The sequence below is a fragment of the Oratosquilla oratoria genome, chromosome 24 (genome assembly GCF_046742065.1).
Source record: "Oratosquilla oratoria isolate Oo_2021 chromosome 24, ASM4674206v1, whole genome shotgun sequence".
NCBI classification, from domain to species: domain Eukaryota; kingdom Metazoa; phylum Arthropoda; class Malacostraca; order Stomatopoda; family Squillidae; genus Oratosquilla; species Oratosquilla oratoria.
In genome coordinates, this window is record NC_134800.1 from 59,197,265 (window position 1) to 59,220,223 (window position 22,959).

At 42.3% G+C, this 22,959-nt stretch overlaps 1 protein-coding gene and 1 long non-coding RNA gene across 2 annotated transcripts in view; one reads left to right on the plus strand and one right to left on the minus strand.

Moving 5' to 3' along the window:
- The window catches only part of LOC143038686 (protein phosphatase PTC7 homolog), a 104,742-nt gene that overhangs the window by 481 nt on the left and 81,302 nt on the right, over nt 1–22,959 (plus strand). The gene's annotated exons all lie outside the window — the stretch shown is intronic.
- LOC143038688 (uncharacterized) lies at nt 292–22,959 on the minus strand. Its single transcript, XR_012967595.1, has 3 exons — nt 22,174–22,959; nt 3,186–3,414; nt 292–1,594 (listed from the first exon to the last, which is right to left on the minus strand). It is a non-coding gene; the product is annotated as an uncharacterized LOC143038688 (long non-coding RNA).

Sequence of the window (22,959 nt, forward strand, 5' to 3'; positions counted from 1 at the left end):
CCCTGTACAGACACACGGAAGTGATTAAAGTATAATTATCGAATGAAATGCAATCGATGAAAATAATTTGATTCTCTATTGGATATAACGGGCATGTTCCTGTGGAGCATCACATACGATTCCTCGGTTTTGGGAAGGGGGCCAAACTGAGAATGCAATGATGAAGCAACACCTCACGCCCTTGGCCGGCGGCGTGGTATGCTTTACAATACAATCGCTGGAGATACTTGTTATCGGCAATGGTTGTGAGGAGAGACAGATAACGGCAGCCATAGTGGAAAGGTATGAAAAACAAAGTAGAGAGGCTGTAGAGTCTGAATTGTGATGTAACGTTATGATGCCGTTACGTTTGTGATCACAATCCTGGGGAAATTTTAAATTTAGTTTGAATTGAGAGAGTAATGAAGTCTTGTTAATGATTTAATTATATCACATAAAACAGGATTAGCTGTTAAGATGATAGGATGTTTGTGAGATGACCCGTTTAACTGCAAGTAGATGTATTTTCTTAATTGTTCTCAATGGGGGTTCTTCCAGTATCACACGCAAAAAAATATTTTTTGTTTGCACTTGAAATATCTATTTTTTTTCTATGGAATGGTTACTTTAGGTTGCATTAGGTTAGGAACTATTGGACAAGTTTCATGTTAAATATATATGCATGATTATGGAATTTTACCTCTACAGAAAGGGAGTTGTCTTTGTTGTCATGTCTCTTGTCAGAACGATTGCAGAAGCATGTAAACATGGATATTTTTCATGAAATTTTGTTGTCCAATAGCTCCTAACCTACCTTAACATTACCCAACCATTCCATAGGAAAAAATAGATCTTTCAAGTGCAAAAAAGAAGAAAATGAAAAATGTATTTGCGTGTTAGGGGAACCAAGCCCTTTTGGCTTTGCCAAATATCTTGGTTTTGAATTCACTTGGGATTTTAATTTTGTGTATCATGTATTTAATGACACATTACTATGTTTGGGAGTGAAACCACATTACTGGTGTGATATGTAGTTAACAACTTAAAAAGTTATCTAGTGGATGTTGAATGCTTAAAGAAACTGATTAGACTACATAATTACTGTAATTGAGTGGTAATGAATTGCTAAGAGTGGCAAGATACCATTCTCACTTGAAGGAGAAAGAAAGTGAATAGAAATGCTTACCACAGTTTAATTTATTTTTTCCTCCATTCACTAAAATTACCTAGGTAACCTTGTTGCTAAATACAAAGCATTTGTAGGTACAGGATAGGAGTAGTAAGGCTGCACTGGTACATATTATGCCCCCCACTTACATAATTAGTGGGTAAATTCTGGCCTTGAAAACCATTATTACAGTGATCATTGCCTTTTAACTTATTGAATGATTCCCCATTTGTACTTCAAAAGTCTTCCCAGGTTGTGGCAGTTGTCTTTGATGTTAAGGGGATTCCCACTTGTTATTCCATTTATCTTGAAATTTTCACTTAGATCTCATATTGGTACCCACTTCTTCAGTCTGGTTTAAATAAACCCTCTTTTATACTGTCCATCATTTGGAATTTTTGTACATCTCGTGTATGTTAACATCAGGTTAGGTAATCTCCAAAACTGCTGGATATGGAAGAAGTATATTATTGTAAAGGTGTCGTAATGTTTTGTCAGGGTTTCAGCCTGAGTGCTAGAAAATAAACCAGTAAGCAGAAATTGCAAGATATATCCATAATTGAAGTTTCTGAACACTAGATATGTGAAGAAAAAATGAGAACACTGCAGATAATGATTAATAATCTGGAAGTTAGAAAGAAATTACATCCTTGAATTGAAATGAAAGAGTTAAAGATGTATGTAAAGTTGAGACAAAGTTGTCTATATCCATGTATTGAAACTGAAATAAGGACAGTGAAAATAAATAACAAATTACAATGCCCTCTATCTAAATCTTTGGGGGGGCAGAAAATGAGCAAGATTGAGAGGGGTACTTGCTGCTACTAACCACTCTGGGTTTTGTGTATCTGTTGGGTGTATACTGTATGTGGGGGGTCAAATCAGGAACTTGGGACACTTGGTTTATCTGTGTTGCCCACTGCTCTGTAAAGTAATGGCCTCGTTATGATTGCAATCAGTGGTACCATAACAAGGAGATCCCAGAATACCAATAAAGAGGCATATTTATGCAAACTACTTCCATACAGTTTGGCAAAAATAAACCATTAAACCTTATTCTTGCCACCCAGATGGCTTTGGAAAAAAAATATGTAGGAAGATTGGGAAAGGGCAATAGCTATGATTGCCTGATAGGATGTATTCATAGAAATGGACATTATAATTGTTATCTTGAGCTTAACTGACTAGAAACGTGCAGACCTACGATGGTTGGCAATGGCTCTTGAGGGATCTTTTTGACCTCTGGGAAATTTTGTACTGTTGTCCATGTATTGATATGGTAGGGTTTTTGTCACTGACTGAAAGTAGTTGGAGGCAAACAGTTCCCAGTTGTCATCTCTATATGAAAAGATAGAGGAAATGCAGTTGAAGTGAATTGGAACCTTAGGCTTGGTCTAGATCCTGTGGCAACATCCTTCAAATAGACACCAGTGGCTTGATTGGTACTGAACATGGATAGTAGTCTTTGCTGTCCAATTCACTGGACCACCATTGATATGATATTGATCACATGCACCATGAGAGTAAGTGATACAAAGTTAATGTACTATTCTATACTATACCCAGTCAGCAAATTTACTTGAGGAGCTGAGGGATTTAATTAGTTGTCAGTGGTTGAATATTAATTGAAGGATTGCATGTAAAAATCTCATGGAAGAAGTCTTGGTAACTTGATGAGATACAAAGTTCAATTTGTGGTGAAAGTTGCATAATCCTTAAATAAATTTGTTAAAACTAATATAATAAGGGTTAATCTCCTTTAGAAATGTAGTCAGGAAATAAGAGGCAGTAAAAAAATTGCTAGGGTGAAAATATGGCAGCAAAATGTCCATGTATATAAATTGTAGAAAATACTTCAAGATGTGGTTTCAGCCAGTGTGTTGGGGGGGGGGGGGGAGGACTCAAATCAGGAACTTGGAGCTGCACACTGCACTGTACAGTAATGACCATTGCAATCAGTGGTACTATAACAAGGACTTTCCAGAATGCCAATAAACAGATATATTAAGCAATGAATGCATGAAGTGTAGATACATACCATTACAAAGGGTGCAAATCTTGGGCAATTCTCTTGTGGATTTAAAAACCTGGAGCTCATCTTCATGTGGCTTCATCAATCAATTCATCCATTTCTCCAGGTGTAGAAGACCCACAGCGTCCAGGGACTTGATAGCCCCCAGGTTACTAAACAGCATTCATTGAAGATCGTGATGTCTGGTTAAAGGCTACTTCACTCTGGGCCAGTTGTTTAATCATTGAGAATCCACCTAGTAGAAGCAACATCAGTTATTATCTTTTGTTTAAAATATTAGCATTATATATCAAAGCTTATTGGATGTATCAAGATATTTGAATGTTTGATACTTATTGAACTTAAGAAATATGAGACGTACAAAGAAAAGAAAAAGAGAAGTAAAGCAAAAGGTAAAGGAGGCAAAGAGGAGAGCAGATGTGAAATGGGGTAGGAGTATGACAGAAAATTTTGAAAGTAATAAAAAGATGTTTTGGAAAGAAATTAAGAGAGGAAGAGGAGGCGAATCAAGTAGAGAAGAAAAGGTAAAAGGTACAGATGGAGAGTTGATAATGGAAGAGATGGCAGTGAGGGGAAGATGGGCAGAATATTTTAGGGAGTTGCTGAATGTGAAGGAGGATAGGGAAGGAAAGATAGCTGCAGTGGGAAATGCGAAGAAAATGAGTGATGAATGAGGAGAAATAAGGAAGGATGAGGTGAAGGCAGTTGTAAAGATGATGAAAGCAGGTAAGGCACCTGGTCTGGATGGATGTCATGCAGAATGTCTGAAAAAGGGAGGTTCAGTGATGGTGGACTGGTTGGTGAGGTTATTTAATGTTTGCTGGAGAGAGGGTAGAGTACCGGAGGACTGGAGTAGTGCCTGTATAGTTCCTCTTTACAAGGGAAAAGGGGACAAGTGTGAATGTAGTAATTTCAGAGGGATTAGCCTGTTGAGTGTAGTAGGGAAGGCTTATGGGAGGATCTTAATTGAGAGGATTAGGAGAGGAACAGAAGGAGTAATTGGTGAGGAACAGTGTGGATTTAGGACGGGTAGAGGTTGTGTAGATCAGATCTTTGTGGTAAGACAGATATGTGAGAAAGCTATAGGAAAGGGGAAGGATGTTTTTTGGGCTTTTATGGATCTGGAAAAGGCTTATGATAGGGTAGACAGAAAGGCACTGTGGGAGGTTATGCAGATTTATGGGATAGGAGGAAAGCTTTTGGGAGCTGTCAAGAGTTTTTATGAGAGTAGTAGAGCATGTGTTAGGATTAGAAATGGAGAGAGTGAGTGGTTTGAAGTAAAGGTGGGACTTCGTCAAGGATGCGTTATGTCGCCCTGGCTGTTCAACTTATACATGGATGGGGTGGTGCGAGAGGTGAATGCTAGGGTAGTGAGTCAGGGATTGGAGATGGTTAAAGAAAATGGAGAAAAGTGGGAGGTGAGCCAGCTGTTGTTTGCGGAGGACACTGCGCTTGTGGCAGGGTCAGAGGAGGGATTGAGGAAGCTGGTGGCAGAGTTTGGGAGAGTATGTGATAGAAGAAAGCTAAAGATAAATGTGGGTAAAAGTAAGGTGATGAGATGTACAAGGGGTGAAAGTGGCAGTAGACTGGAAGTGAACATTAAGGGAGAGCGACTGGAGGAAGTGGATAGTTTTAGATACTTGGGTGCAAGTGTAGCAGGAAAAGGTGTAGTGAAGGTGGAGGTAGAATGTAGATTGAGAGAAGCGAGTAAATGCCTTGGTGGTTTAAAGAGTGTAATGAGGAATAGACATTTGGGAATGGATGCGAAGAGGAGACTGTATGAAGGAGTGATTGTGCCAACAGCACTGTATGGGGCAGAAACGTGGAACATAAGAGAAGAAGAGAGAAGGAGTTTGAATGTGTTTGAGATGAGGTGTCTGAGAAGTATGGTGGGGGTTACTAGGCTGGATAGGGTGAGAAATGAGGAGGTGAGGAGGAGAACGGGTGAAAAAGGATTTGGGAGATAGGGTTGATGAAAGAGTATTAGGATGGTTTGGACACCTGGAAAGAATGAGTGAAGAAAGACTAGTAAAAGAGCTATGGAAGGCAGATGTGGAGGGAGTGAACATGAGGGGACGTCCTAGGATGAGGTGGATGGATGGGGTGAAGGGGGCTTTGGGGAAGAGGGGAATGTCTGTTGAGGAAGGAAGGGAGAGGACGGAAGACAGAGGTGAGTGGAGAATGGTTGTATATGGATGATGTTGTGACTGCATGAGGAGGAATGGGCGGGGGGGTGGGGTAGTATGTGTGAGTAAATTTGACGCAGCCCGAAGGGATTTCTCCCCGTCCTCGCCTTATATGCAAAGGGGGACGGAGAGGGGGGGTCGCCGATTAAATGAAGCGGCCTTGCTGTGGATGTACTGTGTCTTGCGACACTGCTTCTGACCCAGGGCGGTGGGCGGGGTGCAGGGATGACCCGTCATCCAGGAGGTGCTCAGATAAGAGGAAGGGTGGGAGGGGTGTGGAGTGTATTTAGGGATGAAATGGGTGGGAGTGTTTTTATGCCTTTACCTTTTTGGCTACCTCCCTTGGAAGGGGGAAAAAGCCTTGGTATATGTATGTAAGAAATATAGAATACTGTATCTTACCGGTAAGTCTTCTGTTCAAATTTATAACATTTGGTAAGAATTTGGACCAGGGTGAAGTGGGTTTAAGGCTAGAGTAAGGCAGTGTAAGATGAGTTGTTCACTGCCTTCAATGTGGTAATTGCATCTGCTGCAATTACCACTCGTGACGAAGTCATTTATGTTTATATTGTTTTAAAGCTGGTTGGGGCCTGAACAGTGTGTTTAGTGTGGTTCTTGCTTGTCATGGAGTTTTCTCTGTAGGGCTGATGTCTGGAAATAGATTCAATTTGGAAGTAGGTAGAAACAACTTTGCCAACCATGTAGTTAATGAATGGAATAAACTTCCTGCACAGGTAGTGCAATGTAGTTCAGTTCGAAGCTTTAAGAATCATTTAGATAAACACGTAAGCAAGATGCTGTAATAAGTATAATTTATTTTATATTATTTTTTTTTTATCATTTGTTTGATTTTCATTTATTATTAATGTCAATTTATTATCATTTACTATTTACCTGTTTGTTTATTATTTAACTATACCTATGCATTTATTTATGCATTTTATTTGTTATTTACATTATTATAGTTTTTGTTTATTTTTTGTGATTTTTTTTTTTTTTTTCTGCATCTGACCTAGATATGGACCAAAAGGTCTCCTGTCGGCATGCTCCGCCTTCGTAATCTTTTTTCTGATGCTAGGTCTTGAAGGGATATCAACACACAGAAAAGCCCCTCAATAGGAGTAAGAACCACACTGGAATGTTTGCATTCAGGACACCATCCAACATTAAAACCGTATCAACACAGAATAGGCCTGATTGCTGAATCAAAATGCTGCAGATGCAACCATCACACAAAAACACTACATCCTAATATGCCCCACACTAGCAATCCTAAGACAGCACATTTGTGCTCTGAGCAACCCATGGGCCTGCCTAGTGGCTGTAGTTGGTTACCTTGGTGCTGTAGATCTCCACAAGAGACCTGGGGGAATGGATTGATTGATTGACCTCTCGTTATCCCTCAAAAGTATTAGCTGTTTGAGTTGTGTATTGGTCCAGTCCTCCAGCGTCTGGCAACATGATTCGTCCCTGTTCTCAAAATGTGTGACACCACACCACTCTACCTTGGACAATCCAGTGCACTTCCCAGCAGCTATCAAAATTTCACTTTCATAAGTATTATACAGTTGTTCAGCATTCTCTAGGGCACCAAACTGTTTATTTCAGACTCCTGAGTATACACATCGTTCCTGAGCTTTCCCAGATGAAATTTCGGTGTACAGCACATGTGGATTTTCTTGGATTTTACACTCTGCTCAAGTCTGCAACCATAAAGCTGTGATTGGTTCCAAAGAACTTTGCTTTCTAGTAAACCCTGTAGTTCTGTAGGGTCCTCCACTGGAGGTTCACACCAGACCAGGGGACTACATGGCCGTGCCTCATTTGCCACCCATGTAAGAATTTTGTGGATATGACAGTTGCTGGTAGCCCTCCACCAAAAGTGACAAGTCTGATTTAAGTACAGAAATACATATTCACCCTCCCACATCCCTACCCACCACAGAGACTTACAAGAGGAGATTAAGCATTGACTTTAAAACCTGAAACTCCCAAGGATCTGGGGAGTGTATAAATCCACCACCTTGGCATTGGAGGCTGTGCAAAATCGTCCTAGGTGGTAACTGCTTGGTTCGTGGCATATCTTGACATGAAGGTTCAAGACAGGAACTCAGTAGATTTGCCTTTCTGAATCAAGAGGCGCTTGTCTTGGCCTTGATCAGACATACAAAGATAACTCATCCTGTCATTCTTCAAAGATCGGGACCCCGTCTCTTCAGACTGGTCTCTGGGCCAGGCTCAAGGTTTGTCACTCTATATATATATATATATATATATATATATATATATATATATATATATATATATATATTTATATATATATATATATTTATATATATATATATATAATGTGTGTGTGTGTGTATTTTCCCCTCGTATACTGACAAACTGCAGCTGCTCTCCTATTACCGATTTTGCAGCTACCCAGTGACATAGAAGCATGTCCCTGCCATCCTTCTTCCCAAAGATGACAGGGACCTAGAGCAGTTTTGGGCGGTTTGTGCGCGTGTGCGCACATGCATTTGAATAAGGTTTTCCTTGATAATTCGTAGACTGACGCTCACTGCGTCATTCCTGCCAGCATACCAAGCTGCGTGAGTGCTGTCCTGCCACCACTTGCAGTCTATGGATTGTTTTTTCCGTTATTGACGCTGCCACGTCATCTAATCACCACATTTGCACCAACTTTATCACCATGTTTCCCTCTGCTTCCGTGTTTTAATGCGCCTCAACCCACGTGGTACCGATTCTCCGGGGCACCATCACCTTTTTGTAGGGTTTTTAGTTTACGCTGTCGACAATGCCATTGCCACTAGGCACGTTATCATAAATGTGTCGTCATAATTATAATTTAACACCTACTAAGACGTTTCGGTGTCAGAGGGGCGTGGGGCCTGTCGCTCAAGTGCTTGATTAGAGTGGTTATTTCGCCTACATCTTCGTCAGGAGAACGCTCCTCTTCCTCCTCCTCGCTACAGTGTACCGATAGTTCAACAATGTAGTTAATAACAGTAATGACTAGTTGTCACTGCAGCCGTCAAGTAACGTTGGAAATTGGTTAAGAAAAAGAAAAAAAGAAAAAAAACACGTTACATCGCCATTTTTGCACGCTCAGCCGTTGCGTAAAGTGCCACCACTTGCTAGTTTTATGCAGCCATTACTTCACGGTCTTAGGTAACATCCCATACGGACCAGATTCACTCGATCATTTTGTGATTGTTCTTGTCCACTGAAAGGAGGATGTAGAAAACAATGACCCTTCCTCTCCTGTCTATATCTACATCGCAAAGGCTTCTTCACCCCCAACAAAAGAGGTAGCAAAGTCAAAGGCACGCACCCACTCTCCCATCAGCCATCCTTGTCCCCTCTCAGCTCCTCGTGGATGATGGGTTACCCCCGTCTCCCGCCCACTGCCCGGGCTAAGCAATGGAGCAAGACAGAACATCCACAGTAGGGCAGTTTCCCTTCCTCTCTGCCTTCCGCATTTCATCTCCTGTACCACTTCAATAACGCCACGGCGCAATATTATTCCCAAGAGGCTGGTTATCGATAAAGACACGAACATCCCCCAGATCAGTTATGATGCACCAGAGGTTCATTCAGTTTAAGATTAGGTACCTAGTTTCGGTTAATTTATAATAAATCATAAATAAGTTGTTAACAAAAGAATAATATTATCATTATAAGCACCAGATATGGTAAAAGTTCAAGAATAAACACCCATCTTTTGACCAGTTCAAGGAAAGGTAGCAGAGGTGCTTAATCCTGTTGCTCTCACCCCCCCCCCCTCTCAACCGTCTGGCGTCCAGAAAGTAAGCGCCGGACTGCTGTTCTCTTTCTCGTATGTCGCGTCAAAGTGACAGTGACGATGAAGATGTCTGATGGAGTTGGCGAGCTCCGCCGATGGTCGGTGTTGTACTTGTTTGGTTGCTACAAGATCGGATAATTGGACAGGGCTCTTGGTTAAAACACAGACGGAGAGGGCATCAGAACCGCTGAACTATCTTGGTATGTGAAAAGTGAAAGAAAACTAGTAATGTACGTAGATAATTAGGAAATTGTGTGCAGGCCATTGTTCACACTTGCGGCTTAGACCGTGGCTGTACCGCATAGTCGAGGTTAAATTCCGCGGTTGTGCGTGGACATTTCCACCAACTTACATTGTAATTGAACCGCCGCTGTTTAAACCGATAGTGTGAACAGAACCATAGGTATGAATGGTTGGTATTGAACAAGGCTAGAAGACTGATACACACACACCTTCCTATATACTTAGTGTCGTTTATTCAGATGCACGTGAGCCACCAGGAGCCAAGTCCGAAAGTGCTCAAGACTAGATTGCCAGTATTACGTAAATACTCGTTGCTCAGACATCCATCTTCGGCACTGAAGGCTTACGCAATAGATTTATTCTCGTTGACGAGGCGGGGAGCTTTGTAGATTATATGCTAGCTGAGATACGGGCGAATTTATGTTGGTTCATAATCTCGTCTGAAAGGTTTTGTAGCAACCATGTAGCGAGCGCTGAAACTATTACTCGTTTTGAGAGAAAATCAGATCACTTTATGGGTAGGGATGATGGGTGGTAATGGACATGGATCTGCCTAGCCTTACGGTCTCTTGCAGTCTCTCGTTCTTATGTTGTCAGCGCTTCGAGCCTTGGTGACAGGGCCACATGGATATGTAAAAGTATACAAGTGTCCTTGTAAGTGGAGGCAGAAAGAATGCAGAGTAATTTGGAAATCGCTCTGCATCTGCATATAACCGGGGAACCAAAAACAAAAGCCATGTAGTACACCATAGTGTTGCAAGGGACATGCCTAATTAGTTTTGAATGAACACTTAATGAAGATGTAAAGATTTTTTAATAGGCACATGATAATGTTTTTTTCTCGTTTGTGTGCGCGTGCACTCGTGCATCGAATTGGACGGGGATTATCCCGATGTGGAGTGGCGTCGCGTCGTTGTGTTGTTTTTTCACCTTCTCTATTTTTGGTGTGATATATTTCTATTCCCTAACGATGGCAAATAAATACTCCCCACCATACAACATAAGACGCCCCCCATTCCTTACCCTTTGATAGCGTGACGCTCTTTGTGGTTACTTCCAGTTTGTTTCGTTAGGTTCAGCAGCGTCGCTGAACGCCTTATGCCTCAGTCTCGACCCGTTATAACACATTAGTGCTGTTGGTATACATACAATGCAAAGAACTTGTTTATTTCTATTATGATGTTTTGTGTGTGTACATCATCGCAGCATGTTAGTCTACTCGCGGCCATTTTTTCCAGTTTCCTCTGCTCTACATTCTTTGTTCTTTACGTTTTTGCTCTGGCATTATAATTATTGCAGTTCGCCAAATTGCTTATTTCTCCTCAGCTTCATGAGCCCGGTGTAGATTTTGTGCCGAAAATACATAAACGTGTCTGTTTGCTAAATGAAATTGTTGTATCGAATGCAACAATATTTAGTGCTCACAAGTTTGAGCAAACCGTGCAGTGACTAGGCCCATGGGAGGACTGTTATCGTTCATATTGAATATTTACATAATTTTGTAACTAATTTAAGAGCTTTCGAAGAACAGGGCCCCAATTGCCTCTTTTGAACAATAACTGTCCTATTTTTTGCTCTTTTGAAGAATAATTGTCCCAGGCAAGGAAAAAAATACATGAAAGTATTTATCATTAAACTGAACCCTTAGTTTTCAGGAGCTTCCAAATTTGTAAGTGTATCATCGCCTGACGTGTTTTCTCTCTCTCTCTCTCTGCCAGTGGTTCCCAAACTTTTTCAGTTTGTTACCTAATTTAACATGCCATATTAAGCATGTTACCCCTTTCACAAAATGTAGTCAATATTGATATATATGGTAGATTAAAACTTTAGAGATATTTTCGTTTATTTATTGTATTTGATCTTTGTGCATTTCTAATGAACTACCAAAGATGTAGAGAACATCAGTGGGATGGATGGAGTTGCTGGCTTTGAAGCTAGTGGAGGAATTCTTGGCTTCTTGATTTTCAGAATTCTTATTATTTTTGTCACCCCTCTATCACCCCCGAAAATTGGTTAAATTACCCCCGGGGGGTAAGTTACCCCCAGCTTGGGAACCACTGCTCTATGTGAAAGTGATTCATACAGTGAGCTCGCGTGCCGAATCGCGTTTTGGTCAAATCGGTTGGAATGTTACATGTATCGATCGATCGGTCATGCGGTGGCGGTTAGGCTCTCAAGTTTGAAGTCGACGCCGGTGGTGGTGGTGGTGGGGGGGTAGCTGTCGTCCCAAGCAAAGTACACGTTTGATAAGCTCGCAGAACGCCATTATCTTGTTACACAGGGGCCGTTGAAGATGTATTGGAATTAGCGTCGTGGAACAGTCTTGACTACGGCTGAGAACACGTGTATAGTTGAGTACAGCTACTCATGTGCACACAGCGAATGCGCATAAAATGTGCACAGGGTATGTAATTTTTTTTATTATTTATGGCACAGTACGTAAAAGTAGATGTTGATAACGAAAACTAGTTATTATTTTGTTGTCATTATTTATTTTATTTGTTTATTTACTTATTATTGTTTTGGGAGTTTTGTTGTCAAAGGGACGACGCTTTTTCTATGTATGGCAACAACTTCCTCGTTGCAGCTTGGACAGGTTCCAGAGGCCGAGTTTTGGCTCGGACGTCTTGCCGCTGGGAGTCCGGTCGTCTCGTCTGTGACTGGAACGCCAAGTAGCGTTCTCAGGGTGTGCTTTGAATTCCAGCACATTGTTGTATTTGCAAGGGATACTGTATCTCAAACATTTCTCCTCCCAATCAATAAGCAGACAAAATACTTAAACCGCGGCATAGAAGCAACAGTGTGCGTATGTTCGTGTGCGTGTTGCACGTTAAGTGCAACATGCTGCTCATAAAGTCGACATGTAATGCAACTCTCGTCTACCATTCAGAAATCACGCATGATATTTTGTAGAGATTTGTCATGTTTAATCCATCCAAGAACCAACGTTTTGGAGTTGTGATTTTGACCTGCTAGATTTGTGTACTTTGTTTCTCATTTTTACCACATTATATATATATATATATATATATATATATATATATATATATATATATATATATATATACATATATATAGAATGTGGTAAAATTGTCCTATTAACATGCATTATAAAATTGAGGGATTTGCAAAATCGATACAGCACGTAGCAAATTCATATCTATATTTCTACCCTTACCAGTTTGTTGGAAACGCCTTATTTTGGCGGTCTAGCGTACACAGTGAACAATTTGAGGGAATCGGTTATAGCTACGCTAGACCAATCACTTGATTGACGAGTGCATCATAAAATATAGGTCCTGGACTGCGCATCTGTCAACACCAGTTAGCGTTGCTAACCAGAATAAAATTATAAATCATACCACAGGAATAGACAGGTCAAGAGCCGGCTCGCGTCAAGTGGGATTCCAGATCCCTTAGATGTGCTTGGGGGAGGGATGGGGGTGCGGTGACCTTTGCGTTTTCTCGTACCCGCTAGTATACGGCGGTTGTGCAGCGGATCGGGAGAGATTTTGGTCCTCCGTGCGCATGGAGACAGCGCAGCCTCGTGTGCCCAGGCTCGTTATGCCTCCTCCTCCTCCTCCTCCTCATTGTCCTCCTCCCTGGAAGGTGACCTTGCCCTACGCGATGTCGTCAGTTGTTTACATATACTGTGGAACGCCGTGTATTGCCACGGCCGGAGGAACAAGAACGGTGGCTTCTTTCCTGTTAGTGTGTGTGTGTGTAGATATATTTGTATATAATAGGCTACACAACATAAATATGAACTTTTCTACAAATGATTTTCCAACTTGGACATAGGGTCTCTGGGTGAACTGTACACGCTTTGTATATTTCTTGAATCCTATGAATACATTGATGACAGTTTTATTATAATCCCGGGGGGGGGAGGGTTCGGACCTGAGGGGGACCATGACCGACCAAGACCCCTGTGTCTGCAGAACTTGGAGAGACGACGATGAGGTCACAAAAGTTGGGTGTGGGGTTGTTTGCTTCTAAGAATTCGTCATGCTGACTCGGCAAGCCGACTTGGAGGCGCCGCGTTTCACTACCACTGGGTGCTTCCCCGAACTTGAGGAGGAGCGTCTTGTTTGATAGTATCACATCAGGTCGGTATCTCAAGCTCCAGGGCCACACAAGACGCGACAGGGGCTTCACCTATCAGGAGCGTCTGTTTACGAACCCGGGCCTATTCACCACAATCCCGACATCCCCATAGATGATGATCTCACTAGGGCTGTTGAGGTCGAACTCGGGTCCTAAGGCGTTGTAGTTACGAGGTGAGCCATAGATTAAAAATAAATCATTCGGATGATGTGCCCTGGTCGCCTATTGTACCGTGCCCGCACACCCAACCCCTCCCCGTCCATATTTTTACCACCTCGTCAGTGTTTGTGTGTGTAAATATTATATAAAAGGCTGTTATGCTAGCACTGTACACTTAGAAAAAACCTGGCTTAGTAGGATGGACGTGTTAGCTTCTTTTTCTCCAAAAATCCTCATTGGAACGTTTGAAGGCCTGGCCAACCGTCAAATTCCTTGTTATTTTGCAGAAGTAGACTCTGTCTTTGTCATGTGGTTTGTAGGACAGTGAGCATCTGCCCCGATTTGTGTTCACGTGAACATTGTTTTTTGGTGCGCTGGTGTGTCTGTATGTCTCTTGTCTTCAACTTTTATTCCAGACTATTTAGTTCGTCTGAAGGGGGTGGTAGGGGAGGTGAGGGGATCTGTGGACAAGATGGGGTTCTGATCCACTGAGAATCGGTTCTGGTACCCAACTTCCCCGCAGCTGGGTAGAATAATTAGTCGACATTGATGGAAAATTGGCAGGATTTTTCTGAGGAATTTTCTTCAAGATAAAAATAAATAGTGATTAGTTTGGAAGGTATCTGTCTGGCCGAAAAGACTCTCTAATCTAGTTTGGGGAATGAAGTTTATTCCCATATGACCATGATAAAAGATAATGTCTGCCCTGAAGCAACTAACCCCTCCTGTATGTGTTTGCGCGCGCGCGCCATACCGGATCGATGGCACCTGACACTGGGCAATCAAGGCAGGTACAGTGCCCACTTGTACCCTAGATGCAGTAGACGACTATTCCGCATGGCACTCAATGTATACTCCTACAGAGTTAACATCTATTGTGATACGGGATGGTGATATGATACTGTATTATGACGTCTTGATGTGGTGCGGGATGGTGACGATGTTGTGATACGGAAGTGTGGAAGCCTTATTTTGTGATACTGGATTGTGACCGTAATACGGTATGGTGTAGTCTTTTCCCAGCACACAGTGTTGCTATCGTTTAATCTGAGTCACAAAATTAATGCACATTGTTCCCACCGAGGTCTGACGGAGATAGTTTAAAGGCATTGCATATGTTACGTTTTCTTTTTACATTTGGAAGTAAAGCATTGCCGCCGATTCCTTGAAGTCTGCGTTATTGTACCCGTTGTTAACCGTGGAATGGGGTCTTTGCTCAAGTTTGTTGTACTGCTTCAAAAAAGGCCCCCCCCCTTCCACCCACCCACGGGTCATGGGGGTAAAATACAGGATGGTAGAACTGCAAGGAACAGAAGAAGAAATTGTGCGTGTAATTGCTATTAGATTAAACCCATAAAGGAATTTAATAAATTGTCACCATTGCGAACACCCATGTCTCAACAAGCCCGTGCGTGTAATTACTATTAGATTCAAGCCATAAAGGGACTTCATAAATGGTCGAATGTTGTCACCATTGCGAACACCCATGTCTCAACAAGCCTGTGCCCCTAAGTAATCTGTGGCATTACTCAGCACTCTGTGCTAGCCTAAGAATACCTTGCAACCGTCTTCCACACCCCTTCCCAGCCCGCCTACGGCAGTGCGATGGTTCCATTCCACTATTACTATTTGTAAAATAAACTTTTGAGCTATTAAAACAACTCTCAATCAGAACTATTTTCTGCCTGAATAGTTTTCCTTCCAATCTATCCATCATATGAACAAGGCAAATCTTGATAAGATGGAAGAAAAGAAAGGTTGCATGAGCACAGCAATACTACGACTATGCAAATACGCGTACAGCATATTCGTGTATCTGTATTTATATAAAGTCAGATATATATGTTGTATGTATTTTAATATATGTTCTGTTTACACATACCGGGTCACCGCACAAGACCCACAATAGGAAGAAGTCCACTCGTCAAAAAATCACACCACACATTTGTGTCTGGAGTCTTCCGACCAAACAGTAGCTTCCGTTATCTTTCTATGGTTGGGCATGGCGGCAAAGCAGCTAACTCAATAGCTACGTGAGGCTGCCCGGAGGTGCGTCAACTCGCATATTATCCACCCCGGCCAATGTTTGCCAGGATGTACAAGAGTTTGGTACAGTTGGCATAGGTTCCCAGTCACGCGCTCTCCTGGCCGCCTCCTCTTGCTGTTGTTGCAACCACCGCCGACGCTGCTGCTGCTGCTGCTGTTTCAGCTGGGCTGGCCGGGTGCCTTGGAATTATGGTGTTGTTGCCCTTTGGCGCTTGTCGTTAGGACATCGTCTGTAATATTTCCCCTCTCGCTCTTTCTCTCTCTCACACACACACACACACACACACACACACGTTGAATGAAATCCGTGCTCCCACTTCATCCTGTGGAATATATGGACGATCGCTCACTTGGGAGAATCGCCCCAGCCAAAGACAACCCAATCCACAATATAGGTGTCACTATAACTTTAAATAATTTTTGACTTGGGAGCTTGTATTGGTTGTGTTATGCATCAGCTATTGCATGCTTTTTGTTACATTACTTGGTTTTAAACATTTAGTCGTGTGGCACGCTTCCTTGATACAGATCACACACACACACACACACAGGGTGATCACCTTTGCAGTTTTGACTCTATTAGTAACATAATGGTTATTAAGTAGGAATGAACTGAACGCGAAGGTATGAAGGTATGCAACAAGGAATGGTAAAAACGGAAATCTTGAGAATTTGGCAGCATGTTTGTCATACGTCAGGCAACACAGCTGCCAGGACCACCGAAAATGTAACCGCGATTGTACAGCAATCATAATTTCAAATTGTGACGGTTGACCTTAGGGGGGACGGTTGTCCTATAACAATCCTGCCGTTCGAGGTTTCACGGCCCCCCACCCTCACACTCCCACCTTGAGGTGTCCCATGACGACAGTGACTTGCCACTCATAAGGTGCAACTTATACATACAGTTTTATCCCACCACACTGAAACTAATACATCCAGGACTACAGGAGAATTGCCGTGGTTCATCTACGCTGAGACCTCCGACAGTTCGGGCCCACCTACGTCTAGTTACAAGAAAACAACCACGTACGCTTCCCCACCTTATGATGTTCCCTTTACCCCCCCTCCCCCAAACCTTCTCGTGCAACATTCCATTCTTTTTTTCTCTTCATGACCCGGATCACTCAAAAAAAAAAAAAAAACCGTTGCTGTTAAACTTCAATACCGCCTACATTATTATCGTTACCCTCATAAAGTGCCTAAGTCATTTTTCCTCTTTTTCGGATTTTTTTTTGTTTGTTTATACAGTAAATGTACGTGATGTGACTCCATGCGATGCTTCTTTGTAAGAGACTTCACGATTGTTTCATGTAGAATACTTTACATATTTAAACAAAACGAAGTAAAGCTACTTAATTTTATCGATAATGTTTACAACTGACTTGGGCATAATGCCCAAGAACCAACACATAGGAAATGCAACTCAAATTATTTATTTGTTCGAAACTAAATTAAACAAGTCGCAATGCAGTAGTGTAAAAAATATTCCATGGCTCTTTTCACACTAATCTCGACTTATGTTTATCGTTATTATATAAAAAATGTTACCTTGCTTCACTTTGTATTAAGTTAACCACAAATGTAAAGCTCATCCTGAATCACTAAAGAATAAAACTGAATTAATTATTCGGATTTTTCAAAAAGAAACGCAAAGAAACAAATGTAAAATTCTTTTCAAAATATTGTATACTTTGCTTGTGGAAATTGTGGTTCACTCTTAAGTACATACTTCTGATATTCCTTATCCGTGAGGGAGGGTATCAATCATATAAGTCAGCTAGCATAGATTTTATGGACAGGTCCTCAATTTGATAGGTAGTCTCAATTGATAGGAACAATGGGATCCACTTGGGCGATGGGAACCCGTTGTGGTAGACTCCCAGGTAGATGGACTGTTGAATGACTGCTTGTATTTCACTCTTTCACTACGTTGGTACATCGACCCCCATAATTCACCAACCACTGGATCTACTGACTTCTCAGGCCTAATGCTGCTAAAGAATAAAATTTAAATTTTTAAGAAGTCTTAGTGTTTCATATTTGTTTCATTTGGTGATGGCTTCATACTTTTACATTGGGTAAGAACTCCATAATCTCGTTCAGTGAATTAACCCCCGCAGTGCAGTAACATCGTGTTCTCGCATTTCCCTGACCCACTTTTGCTTCCATGCTCGATAATCTCGTTATATCTAAGCCACTTTGTTTTTCTCCAAGAGTAACGTGCACAGGTAATGTATTTATCATGCCTCAGTACCGATACGGGTGGCAAATGAGGTGGTGCGGATAAGAGGTGTGTTGAGTAAATGTAGAGCCTCAATCTCCATTGTTGACAATTATGATGATGATGGTGGTGGTGGTAGTAGTGCGGCTCGAGTAGCTATTGTTCACGAGCGTGTTCGAACTAAGCGGTGGCCTTTCACCTATTTTCTTTACCTACTAGCCAAAGTACCCGCGCGTTGCTGCGAGTTCGTGAATAATCCCTAACCTAACAATATCCCACCTAACTTTAACCCTAATCAAAATAAAAAGTTTTGAATGAAATGTAGTTGTCCAAGTACCTGGAGTATCAGAATAGTACCTGGGGTATCAGAATATATATGGTTGTGGGGGTCTATCTCCAAAACCCTAGGAGTTCGTGAAAAAGCTAACAAACAGACAAATGAAAGATAGTTATTAAAGTACCTTAGGTTATAAGGTTTCAGAGTATATATGGTTACAAGTGTCTCTCTGCAAAAACCTAGTGGTTCGTGAATAATCATTCACCTAACCATACCCCACCTAACATTAACCCTTAACCCTAACTTTTTTTTTTTTTTTTTTTTTTTTTTTAATTAGATATAATTATCCAAGTACCTGGAGGAATAGGGTATCAGAATATATATGGTTATGGTGGTCTATCTCCAAAACCCTAGGAGTTCGTGAACAAACAGATAGACAGAGGCTACTACTTTATTATAGTAGATTAATGGCGCTCTAAATGTTGGTTACAGATTGATATGACAACTTTTATTGATTTGTCTATTTACATAATTATTTCAACATCGTCTGTAGACTCAGAAAGGACTTTATTACATTGGTTTTGGGTCATCCGTGAGGGAATGTTCGGAATTCTGGGATATTATTGCCAATATCGGAAGTTTTGATTTTGCTCGCGCCTTAAGAAATTTGACAAGCATAATGGCGAAGAATGCGAAGAATTTCCTTGGTAATATCCCACACTTCACGTGAATTGGGCTTGGGCCATAAGATGAGTAAGAGATTATGCTGCTGATATACTGTCACTTGTATTTTCTTTGAGAAAGGAATGTGATACAAAAAAACCGGGGCCGTTGTCAGCAGAAGTGCTATGTATGCTTTCTCCTTTGCCGATGCATCACGTCGGCGACAGTCAGCCTTTGAAATTGAAAATCAGCATTGCCTTGCATTTTTTTTCGAAGTTGGTGTACATTTTTTTTCCTGTTGGGTATGCAAATTAAACTGTATTCGGTCGTGTTCCCCGTTAGCTCGACGATTTTGTGCTAAGCTATACCTTAGTCTCGTTTGACTTTATGCTGTCCTAGCTGGGTCTGAAGGTCATCCTGTGTTTTTTTGGCAGAGTTCCCGGGAAACCCCGTGATGGTTTGCACTTCTCATCACATGTTCAGCCTCAAAAAGAAAAAAGCTTACGTGATTATTTACCTTAGTCGTTGGCCCCAAACCGCGTGCGTATCAGCACGGGACCAAGATTGAACGCACAAAACAAATGAAGGTTTATGTTTAGACGCGGGTCCAAGGTGGTGGTGGTGGCTGGCTGGTGTCCGGTCTCTTGACCAGGGCTTCGGCTTTGAAAGCTTCATGATTTCGCGGGGACCGGTTCAACAGGTCGTTGGATCGAGGTGCGGTCCTTTGATTTGTGTACAGGGGTTAACACACTAGGCCACTTTGCCTCCCCGTCCTACCTCCAACCTCAATTTGAATAACTAGAATATTACTTCACTCATAGATATCTAGACTCTAAGAACATTTCAGCAATATGTCCATCATTCAGCTTTGTTAAATATGATGGAAAGTTATATTTGGACACTTGGAAAAATAAATATCGTAACCGAAGTAGTTTTCACTCAAACGAACACTCAACTGTCGGCGCTAGTAAGCCCGTGTAATCCCAGTGTGATAACCCCTTAATATTCAAGTGTCTTGGGTGCACAGCAGCGGGGCAATAGCTTTCTTTGATTCTTGACTAGATAATAGTTTCCTACCAGGTAGTTTTTAACTTGAGAATTCCCCGTATATTATTTGTTGGAATGGGGCAATAAATCTGTTTCTAATGTCCCCTGCTTCAGTGAACATTGTCGGGAAGTATAAATGTCTTGTAGGTTTTTATTTTTCCTCGGGTGTGAGACATGTTGGACTAGGGAAAGCTAGTAATAAAAATAAGTAAACGTCGTTTTTCAGTTATGTGAAATCTGCGAAATAATTAATGCGAAACAATCAAAGTTGGTAATGTAATGTCGAAGTCGATTGTGTATTGATCACATCAAACCATAAGTCTGTGACTTGGGGGGGGGGTTTCCTTTGCAGAACAGTCTGCTGCTAACCGTTAGGTGGAAATGATTTGAACATGGGTGAGGTGAGGTGGGGCGGGACGGTTACGGAGGAAAAGTGTGTCGACGTTGTTGCCCTCGCAATGCCGTTGGGTGGTGACGACTTCAGTGTTGCTTTGTTTTTATCACACTGGGCTTTTCCTCGCATCCTACATCCATTTGAATAACTAGAATATGGCTTCGCTTACAGAAATCTAGTTATCTAAGAACATTTCAACAGTGTGTCTAACATTCGTGTAGGTTTACAATCTTTGTTCATTATTCAGCTTTGCTATATGACAAAGTTAATTTGACATTTGGGCGATTTTTAAGAAGAATTTTTTTTTTAAACGAAGTCATTTTTATTCAAACGAAATCACATCTATCGACGCTGGTGAAACCCGTGATAATATCACCTTTAGCAACATTTGGAACGACGGGTGACTGTTCTACTTTATGCTGGGCAGCTGTGTTGGTGGCGGCGTCTGTGTCCATGTGTACGAAAAGTCGCGCGAGGAATTACAGTACATCATACTTTTTCGGCGGGTTACTGTAAATTCATTATACACGCACACACACACACACACGCACGCACACACACACACACACACACACACACACACACTGAATGGTTTAAATAATATACTCTAGGCTAAAACCATAGAGTAATTGCATGATCGTTGAAGACAACCACGCGGATTGAGCTTCTTTACCACATAATTAGTTGCGCGCGCGCACACGCACACACACACACATATACACACATACACTTCATTAATGCGTTTTGTGGAACGCAGTGAACGCCTTGCTGTCTCAAGTGCGCAGCGCAATGGGAGGACGACGGGGTGCGAGAACCCGCTGCGGCTGCGGCTGCTCCTCCTTCAATGCTTTTGCCTCACTCCCCGTCCACCCGCATGTGTGCATGAGGCAGCAAGTATCGTTGCTCTTCTATAACTACGCCTGCTCTCTCTCTCTCTCTCTCTCTCTCTCTCACTTTTGATCGCGTCTTCTCGTTCAATTCATCAGTTCCTATTTCGGTTTGTGCAATTCCACTTCTACCAATTCTTCGTCCATAAAATTTTCCTCTGCCCTTTCCCTCCTCCCATCCTACTCAAACTGTTACTCCAATATGATGTGTATGCACACACACGCGCGCGTGTTTTTCTGCTGCCCTCATCTCCCTGCTCTCATTTCCACTCTTTTGCTGTCCCCGCCTTGTGCTCCCCCCTTCCTCTCTTCTTTAGATTTGCCGTATGTTCAGATATTAATTGTTAGAACAATCCCCTCACACCCGTGCGTGCGCGCGCGCACACACACACACACACACACACACACACACACACACACACACACACACACACACACACGCACTCACACTCACACTCGGTGGCGCGGTTGATAGTCCCTGACTGTCACTACGGCGGTCCTGGTTCGAATCCCGCCCAGGACTGAAATAATTTCAGCATCGCTGCGCTTCGAGTCGTTACTCCAAATCTCGTGGGTGGGGAGTTGGGTGTGTGCGTGTAAGGTCACAGCATTACCCATAGATCGGTCATACGAGCTCTGCGCTCTCTTCTGGAAGGGAAATAGCTGTCGATCACAAGTCCATCACGTGATCCAAAGACCAAGGCTTCCACTCCCCCGTCCACCCACATTGCCGCTTGGCCGGTATTGTATGTACATACCAGCTTGCTTCCCTTGCGTAATGTGACTGCGAGGCGAGTCTGACAGTATATAGCCGTGACTTGTCAAAATATTTCTATCTACCCTGCTGCCCACCCACCCACCCTGTCCCACGTCCACCTCGATGGCCTCCGGGGGCTCGACCCCAGCAGTCTCCTGCCGGCGCCAGGTGGCACAGAGGCGATGGATGCCAGTACCTGAAGTGAGCACACGTGTCTTGGTCCACGAAAGCCAGTGATCTGTTCTGGTCGTTTGGTATGAGGTAGTTAGGTGCTGGGCCAGGGTGTTACCGCCTTGCTCTGTGCCAGCCAAGTGTATTCTTTGTGCCAGAAGAGGGGGCTATTTATAGGCTTGTATCGTCGTTTAGCGAGTGGTCTGGCGCACAGGCGTGATGCTGTTTTATGGCATCGTTTCATGTTGCCGTCATTCAACGTTTCCAGTTCTTTTTTTTTCGCGTTTTGCCAATTCGCGGGAAGACCTACCCCCACCCCCCACCATTGCACTATTATTCATTGGACGAGGAAACTACATCTCTTCGAGAATTTAGCAAAAAAGAAAATAATAAAGAAAAGTGTGTTTGACTGTACATTGCAAACATCGTTGTGTTTTCTTCAACACTGCATATTTTGCTTAGAAATGCTCCCAGATGGCGAAAACATCTGAATGGTTGGCCGATATTGCAGTGGACATTCATGAAATTTTATCTCATGGTAGTGGCAATGGCGTTTTTTGCAGCGATTTGACCGCGTGGCGTTGGAGGGGACGCGCTACGACCTGAGCACACCTGCCTGTGACAAACGTAACAAGATCTAACATAATCCAATATAATTATCCCTAATTACGTACCACGAATGCTGCCCAAGCATGTAAAATCGGTTCAGTTATACCTTATAAATAAAGGAGACGAACTCTTTTTTCCTTCTCATTGTAGAATCCTCCCGACAATGTCTTTAAGAGGGAAATGTGTATATTTTTATGTCTGA